Genomic DNA, 8300 nt, shown 5'->3' with positions numbered 1-8300 from the left:
AATAAAGATGCAACAGCTTTTCCATCGTATAAAACGAATAATTGCAACCCGTGTGAAAGTGATGGTCATTTCTACGTTCCAGGCAACCTAGGCTTCACTCTAGGGCGTTGTTCCACCAGATCGAATAGCTAGGGCCTAAGAAGGCAACGCCAGAAGCATAAAATACAATATAAATATAACAGTTTTTCCATCGCATAAAACGAATAATAGCAACCAGTGTGAAAGTTATGGTCATTTCTACGTTCCAGGCAACCTAGGCTTCACTCTAGGGCGTTGTTCCACCAGATCGAATAGTTAGGGCCTAAGAAGTCAACGCCAGAAGCATAAAATACGATATAAATACAACAGCTTTTCCAACGTATAAAACGAATAATTGCAACCAGTGTGAAAGTTATGGAGATTTCTACGTTCCAGGCAACCTAGGCTTCACCCTAGGGCATTGCTCCAACAGATTGAATAGTTAGGGCCTTAGAAGTCAACGCCAGAAGCATAAAATACAATAAAGATGCAACAGTTTTTCCATCGTATAACAGGAATAATTGTAACCAGTGTGAAGGTAATGGTATGTTCTACGTTCCGGGCAACCTATGCTTCACTCTAGGGCGGTGCTCTACCAGATTAAATAGTTAGGTCGCAAGAAGTCAGCGCCCGAACCATAAAATGCAAAAAAAATACAACAGCTTTTCCATCGTATATAATGTATATTTGCAAACAGTGTGAAAGTAATGGTCATTTCCATGTTCCGGGCAACCTAGGCTTCACTCTAGGGCGTTGTTCCCCCAGATCGAATGGTTAGGGCCTAAGAGGTCAACGCCAGAAGAATAAAATACAATATGAGTACAACAGTTTGTCCATCGTATAAAATGTATAATTGCAAACATTGTGAAAGTAATGGTCATTTCTACGTTCCGGGCAACCTAGGCTTCACCCTAGGGCGTTGTTCCACCACATCTAATAGCTACGGCCTTAGATGTCAACCCCAGATGAATAAAATACAATAATGATGCAACAGCTTTTCCATCGTATAAAACGAATAATTGCAACCCGTGTGAAAGTGATGGCCATTTCTACGTTCCACGCAATCTAGGCTTCACTCTAGGGCGTTGTTCCACCAGATCGAATAGTTAGGGCCTAAGAAGTCAACGCCAGAAGCATAAAATACAATATAAATACAACAGTTTTTCCATCGTATAAAACGAATAATTGCAACCAGTATGAAACTTATGATCATTTCTACTTTCCTAGCAACCTAGCCTTCACCCTAGGGCGTTGCTCCAACAGATTGAATAGTTAGGGCCTTAGAAGTCAACGCCCGAACCATAAAATGCAAAAAAAATACAACAGAGTTTCCATCATATAACAGGAATAATTGCAACCAGTTTGAAAGTGATGGCCAATTCTACGTTCCGGCTAACCTAGGTTTCACTCCAGGGCGTTGCTCCACCAGACCGAGTAGTTACGGCCTAAGAAGTCAACGCCAGAAGCATAAAATACGATATAAATACAACAGCTTTTCCATCGTATAAAACGAATAATTGCAACTAGTGTGAAAGTAATGGTCATTTCTACGTTCCGAGCACCCTAGGCGTCGCTCTAGGGCGTTGCCCCACTAGATCGAACAGCTAGGGCCTTAGAAGTCAACGCCACAAGCATAAAATACAATATAAATACAACAGTTTTTCCATCGTATAAAACGAATAATTGCAACCAGTATGAAACTTATGGTCATTTCCACTTTCCGAGCAACCTAGGCTTCACCGTAGGGCGTTGCTCCAACAGATTGAATAGTTAGCGCCTTAGAAGTCAACGCCCGAAGCATAAAATGCAATAAAAATACAACAGTGTTTCCATCATATAACAGGAATAATTGCAACCAGTTTGGAAGTGATGGCCAATTCTACGTTCCGGGCAACCTAGGCTTCACTCTAGGGCGTTGCTCCACCAGATCGAATAGTTAGTGCCTTAGAAGTCAACGCCAGAATCATATAATACAATATAAATACAACAGATTTTCCATCGTATAAAACGAATAATTGCAACTAGTATGAAACTTATGGTCATTTCTACTCTCCGAGCAACCTAGGCTTCACCCTAGGGCGTTGCTCCAACAGGTTGAATAGTTCGGGCCTTAGAAGTCAACGCCCGAACAATCAAATGCAAAAAAAATGCAACAGTGTTTCCATCATATAACAGGAATAATTGCATCCAGTTTGAAAGTGATGGCCAATTCTACGTTCCGGGCAACCTAGGCTTCACTCTATTGCGTTGCTCCACCATGTCGAATAGTTAGTGGCTTAGAAGTCAACGCCAGATGCATAAAATACAATATAAATACAACAGCTTTTCCATCGTATAAAACGAATAATTGCAACCAGTGTGAAAGTTATGGTCATTTCTACGTTCCGGGCAACCTAGGCGTCACTCTATGGCGTTCATCCACCACATCGAATAGCTACGGCCTCAGAAGTCACCGCCTGAAGTATAAAATACAATAAAAATACAACAGTCTTTCCACCCTATAACAGGAATAATTGCAACCCGTGTGAAAGTGATGGTCATTTGTACGATCCAGGCAACCTAGGCTTCACTCTAGGGCGTTGTTCCACCAGATCGAATAGTTAGGGCCTAAGAAGTCAACGCCAGAAGCATAAAATGTAATATAAATATAACAGTCTTTCCATCGTATAAAACGAATAATAGCAACCAGTGTGAAAGTAATGGTCATTTCTACGTTCCGGGCAACCTAGGCTTCACTCTACGGCGTTGTTCCACCAGATCGAATAGTTAGGGCCTAAGAAGTCAACACCAGAAGAATAAAATACAAAATAAATACAACAGCCTTTACACCGTATAAAACGAATAATAGCAACCAGTGTGAAAGTTATGGTCATTTCTACGTTCCAGGCAACCTAGGCCTCACTCTAGGGCGTTGTTCCACCAGATCGCATAGTTAGTGCCTTAGAAGTCAACGCCAGAAGCATAAAATACAATATAAATACAACAGTTTTTACATCGCATAAAACGAATAATTGCAACCAGTTTGAAACTTATGGACATTTCTACTTTCCGAGCAACCTAGGCTCCACCCTAGGGCGTTGCTCCAACAGATTGAATAGTTAGGGCCTTAGAAGTCAACGCCCGAACCATAAAATGCAAAAAAAATACAACAGTGTTTCCATCATATAACAGGAATAATTGCAACCAGTTTGAAAGTGATGGCCAATTCTACGTTCCGGGCAACCTAGGTTTCACTCCAGGGCGATGCTCCACCAGACCGAATAGTTACGCCCTAAGAAGTCAACGCCAGAAGCATAAAATACGATATAAATACAACCGCTTTTCCATCGTATAAAACGAATAATTGAACCAGTGTGAAAGTAATGGTCATTTCTACGTTCCGAGCACCCTAGGCGTCACTCTAGGGCGTTGCTCCACCACATCCAATAGCTACGGCCTTAGAAGTCAACGCCAGAGGCATAAAGTACAATATAAATACAACAGCGTTTCCATCGTATAAAACGAACAATTGCAACCAGTGTGAAAGTTATGGTCATTTCTACATTCCGAGCAACCTAGGATTCACTCTAGGGCGTTGCTCCACCAAATCGAATAGTTAGGTCCTTAGAAGTAAACGACACAAGCATAAAATACGATATAAATACAACAGCGTTTCCATCGTATAAAACGAATAATTGCAACCAGTGTGAAGGTTATGGTCATTTCTACGTTCCGGGCAACCTAGGCTTCACTCTAGGGCGTTGTTCCACCAGATCGAATAGTTAGGGCCTAAGAAGTCAACGCCAGAAGCATAAAATACGATATAAATACAACAGCTTTTCCATCGTGTAAAACGAATAATTGCAACCAGTGTGAAAGCTATGGTCACTTCTACGTCCCGGGCAACCTAGGCTTCACCCTAGGGCATTGCTCCAACAGATTGAATAGTTAGGGCCTTAGAAGTCAACGCCAGAAGCATCAAATGCACAAAAAAAATACAACAGTGTTTCCATCATATAACAGGAATAATTGCAACCAGTTTGAAAGTGATGGCCAATTCTACGTTCCGGGCAACCTAGGATTCACTCTATTGCGTTGCACTACCAGATCGAATAGTTAGTGACTTAGAAGTCAACGCCAGATGCATAAAATACAATATAAATACAACAGTTTTTCCATCGTATAAAACGAATAACTGCAACCAGTATGAAACTTATGGTCATTTCTACTTTCCGAGCAACGTAGGCTTCAGCCTAGGGCGTTGCTCCAACAGATTGAATAGTTAGGGCCTTACAAGTCAACGCCCGAACCATAAAATGCAAAACGAATATAACAGTGATTACATCATATAACAGGAGCAATTGCAACCAGTTCGAAAGTGATGGCCAATTCTACGTTCCGGGCAACCTAGGTTTCACTCCAGGGCGTTGCTCCACCAGATCGAGTAGTTACGGCCTAAGAAGTCAACGCCAGAAGCATAAAATACGATATAAATACAACAGCATTTCCATCGTATAAAACGAATAATTGCAACCAGTGTGTAAGTAATGGTCATTTCTACGTTCCGAGCACCCTAGGCGTCACTCTAGGGCGTTGCTCCACCACATCCAATAGCTACGGCCTTAGAAGTCAACGCCAGAGGCATAAAGTACAATATAAATACAACAGCGTTTCCATCGTATAAAACGAATAATTGCAACCAGTGTGAAAGTTATGGTCATTTCGACATTCCGAGCAACCTAGGATTCACTCTAGGGCGTTGCTCCACCAGATCGAATAGTTAGGTCCTTAGAAGTAAACGACACAAGCATAAAATACGATATAAATACAACAGCGTTTCCATCGTATAAAACGAATAATTGCAACCAGTGTGAAGGTTATGGTCATTTCTACGTTCCGGGCAACCTAGGCTTCACTCTAGGGCGTTGTTCCACCAGATCGAATAGTTAGGGCCTAAGAAGTCAACGCCAGAAGCATAAAATACGATATAAATACAACAGCTTTTCCATCGTATAAAACGAATAATTGCAAACAGTGTGAAAGTAATGGTCATTTCCATGTTCCGGGCAACCTAGGCTTCACTCTAGGGCGTTGTTCCACCAGATCGAATGGTTAGGGCCTAAGAGGTCAACGCCAGAAGAATAAAATACAATATAAGTACAACAGTTTTTCCATCGTATAAAATGTATAATTGCAAACATTGTGAAAGTAATGGTCATTTCTGCGTTCCGGGCAACCTAGGCGTCACCCTAGGGCGCTGCTCCACCACATCTAATAGCTACGGCCTTAGAAGTCAACCCCAGATGAATAAAATACAATAAAGATGCAACAGCTTTTCCATCGTATAAAACGAATAATTGCAACCAGTGTGAAAGTTATGGTCATTTATACTTTCCGGGCAACCTAGGCTTCACCCTAGGGCGTCGCTCCAACAGATTGAATAGTTAGGAGCTTAGAAGTCAACGCCCGAAGCATAAAATACCAAATAAATAGAACGGTTTCTTCATTGTATAAAACGAATTATTGCTACCGGTGTAAAAGTTACGGTCATTTCTACGTTCCGGGCAACCTAGGCTTCACCCTAGGGCGTTGTTCCACCACATCTAATAGCTACGGCCTTAGATGTCAACCCCAGATCAATAAAATACAATAAAGATGCAACAGTTTTTCCATCGTATATAGCGAATAATTGCAACCAGTATGAAACTTATGGTCATTTCTGCTTTCCGAGCAACCTAGGATTCACCCTAGGGTGTTGCTCCAACAGATTGAATAGTTAGGGCCTTAGAAGTCAAGGCCCGAAGCATAAAATGCAATAAAAATACAACAGTGTTTCCATCATATAACAGGAATAATTGCAACCAGTTTGAAAGTGATGGCCAATTCTACGTTCCGGGCAACCTAGGCTTCACTCTAGGGCGTTGCTCCACCAGATCGAATAGTTAGTGCCTTAGAAGTCAACGCCAGAATCATAAAATACAATATAAATACAACAGATTTTCCAACGTATAAAACGAATAATTGCAACCAGTATGAAACTTATGGTCATTTCTACTTTCCGAACAACCTAGGCTTCACCCTAGGGCGTTGCTCCAACAGGTTGAATAGTTCGGGCCTTAGAAGTAAACGCCAGAAGCATAAAATACGATATAAATGCAACAGCTTTTCCATCGTATAAAAGGAATAATTGCAAACAGTGTGAAAGTAATGGTCATTTCTACGTTCCGGGCAACCTAGGCTTCACTCTACGGCGTTGTTCCACCAGATCGAATAGTTAGGGCCTAAGAAGTCAACACCAGAAGAATAAAATACAAAATAAATACAACAGCCTTTACACCGTATAAAACGAATAATAGCAACCAGTGTGAAAGTTATGGTCATTTCTACGTTCCAGGCAACCTAGGCCTCACTCTAGGGCGTTGTTCCACCAGATCGCATAGTTAGTGCCTTAGAAGTCAACGCCAGAAGCATAAAATACAATATAAATACAACAGTTTTTACATCGCATAAAACGAATAATTGCAACCAGTTTGAAACTTATGGACATTTCTACTTTCCGAGCAACCTAGGCTCCACCCTAGGGCGTTGCTCCAACAGATTGAATAGTTAGGGCCTTAGAAGTCAACGCCCGAACCATAAAATGCAAAAAAAATACAACAGTGTTTCCATCATATAACAGGAATAATTGCAACCAGTTTGAAAGTGATGGCCAATTCTACGTACCGGGCAACCTAGGTTTCACTCCAGGGCGTTGCTCCACCAGACCGAATAGTTACGCCCTAAGAAGTCAACGCCAGAAGCATAAAATACGATATAAATACAACCGCTTTTCCATCGTATAAAACGAATAATTGAACCAGTGTGAAAGTAATGGTCATTTCTACGTTCCGGGCACCCTAGGCGTCACTCTAGGGCGTTGTTCCACCAGATCGCATAGTTAGTGCCTTAGAAGTCAACGCCAGAAGCATAAAATACAATATAAATACAACAGTTTTTACATCGCATAAAACGAATAATTGCAACCAGTTTGAAACTTATGGACATTTCTACTTTCCGAGCAACCAAGGCTCCACCCTAGGGCGTTGCTCCACCAGATCGAACACTTAGGGCCTAAGAAGTCAACGCCAGAAGCATAAAATACAATATAAATAAAACAGTTTTTCCATCGTATAAAACGAATAATAGCAACCAGTGTGAAAGTTATGGACATTTCTACATCCCGGGCAACCTAGGCTTCACCCTAGGGCGTTGCTCCAACAGATTGAATAGTTAGGGCCTTAGAAGTCAACGCCCGAAGCATAAAATACAATATAAATATAACAGTTTTTCCATCGTATAAAACGAATAATAGCAACCAGTGTGAAAGTTATGGACATTTCTACTTCCCGGGCAACCTAGGCTTCACCCTAGGGCGTTGTTGCAACAGATTGCATAGTTAGGGCCTTAGAAGTCAACGCCCGAAGCATGAAATACAAAATAAATAGATCAGTTGTTCCGTCGTATAAAACGAATAATTCCTACCAGTGCAAAAGTTATGGTCATTTCTACGTTCCGGGCAACCTAGGCTACACCCTAGGGCGTTGTTCCACTAGATCGAATAGTTAGGGCCTAAGAAGTGAACGCCAGAAGCATAAAATACAATATAAATACAACAGTTCTTCCATCATATAAAACGAGTAATTGCAACCAATGTGAAAGTTATAGTCATTTCTACTTTCCGGGCAACCTAGGCTTCACTCTAGGGCGTTGCTCCCCCAGATCGAATAGTTAGGGCCTTAGAAGTCAACGCTAGAAGCGTAAAATACAATAAGGATGCAACAGTTTTTCCATCGTATATCATGAATTATTGCAACCAGTGTGAATGTAATGGCATATCATTGTTCCGGGCAACCTAGGCTTCACTCTAGGGCGTTGCTCCACCACATGGAACAGTTAGCGCCTTAGAAGTCAACGCCCGAAGCATAAAATACAATAAAGATGCAACAGTTTTTCCATCGTATAAAACGAATAATTGAAACCAGTGCAAAAGTAATGGTCATTTCTACGTTCCGGGCTACCTCGGCTTCTCTCTAGGGCGTTGCTCCACCAGATCGAATAGTTAGGGCCTTAGAAGTCAACACCCGAAGCATAAAATGCAATAAAAATACAACAGATTTTCCATCGTATAAAAGGATTAATTGCAACCAGTTTGAAAGTGATGGTCATTTCTACGTTCCGGGCAACCTAGGCATCACTCTAGGGCGTTGCTCCACCAGATCGAATAACTAGGTCCTTAGAAGTCAACGCCAGAAGCATAAAATACA

Source organism: Calliopsis andreniformis, unplaced genomic scaffold (assembly GCF_051401765.1).
Source record: "Calliopsis andreniformis isolate RMS-2024a unplaced genomic scaffold, iyCalAndr_principal scaffold0063, whole genome shotgun sequence".
Taxonomy (NCBI): domain Eukaryota; kingdom Metazoa; phylum Arthropoda; class Insecta; order Hymenoptera; family Andrenidae; genus Calliopsis; species Calliopsis andreniformis.
This window is presented reverse-complemented; position numbering follows the sequence as displayed.